This window comes from Triticum dicoccoides, chromosome 4B (assembly GCF_002162155.2).
Source record: "Triticum dicoccoides isolate Atlit2015 ecotype Zavitan chromosome 4B, WEW_v2.0, whole genome shotgun sequence".
Taxonomy (NCBI): Eukaryota; Viridiplantae; Streptophyta; class Magnoliopsida; order Poales; family Poaceae; genus Triticum; species Triticum dicoccoides.
Window position 1 is genome coordinate 123644087 of NC_041387.1, and position 1124 is coordinate 123645210.

Consider the following 1124-nt stretch of genomic DNA (forward strand, 5'->3'; position numbering starts at 1 on the left):
ACCCACATGCACCCTCTCTCTATCTCTCTCACACCCACACACATAACCTAGCCTTCTGATCCACTCGCCTCCTATCTCTAGCGCACACTAGCTAGCATCTTTATCTTTCTATTTATCTGTTTCTCCATCAACCTTCTTTCTCGCCCTCACTCTTGATTCCTATCACGCACACTACATATGTTTCTCTCTACATGCAGTCAAGTGCCCTCTCACACACATATATAACTTCACCCTTTGAACCACCCGACGGTCATCTCCGACACCCAAACTAATGGATGTCTCTCTAGCTAGCATCTCCATCTCTGTATCTATCTGTAGTTTCTCCATCAACATTTCTTTCTCGCACGGAGTCTTGCTTCCTATCACCCACACTATATATGTCTCTCCATACATATGAATTTATAGGTTCATCTCTTTTGCACAATTGTTGCGCCTCACCCCCTCTGCTCGCCATAGATGCATGCTCCAGCCCACGCCACTATCTCTTAAAGACAAAAACACATGCTAAATTGTCGGGCCTTCTTCCCTGCATTCTCACATGCATGCATATTGTCATACCGATCCGTCTCTCCCATGTCGTTGATCTTAAGATTTATGTCTTCTTTCTTTTATCTCGATCATGCGCGCGCGCACACACACACATCCCACGTATACATGTATACCTCTCACACATGCACGTTCAAGGTCTCTGTGTCTCCATATGTAGTTAATTACCCTCAATCCTAACGCCACATCAAATCGTTCTCCTCTTTTGTGCACATAACTTCCGCCTAGATGGGTGAAACACACACTCACACTTAACAATCTCCTTCTAGCTAGCCCCCTCCCCCGCGCGCGCCTCTCACTCTTCCCCTATATCCCCGAAACCAATAAGACGATCCCTTTGTTTAATTCCCGCCTACATGCACCATTGATATATAGTAGTCTTCCTTGGTGTCTCTCGAACAAACACGTTCTCTCGATGTCGACTCCTCTCACGCGCACGCACCTTCTCTTCCCTCCCTACGGGCATTTTCTCTCTCGCACCCCATCGTTGGTGGCCTCTGCCATACACATCACCTCTCTATGATGAAGCCATGCACACTTAAATTACATCCGCCACAGAGGACCCCGCGACACACACA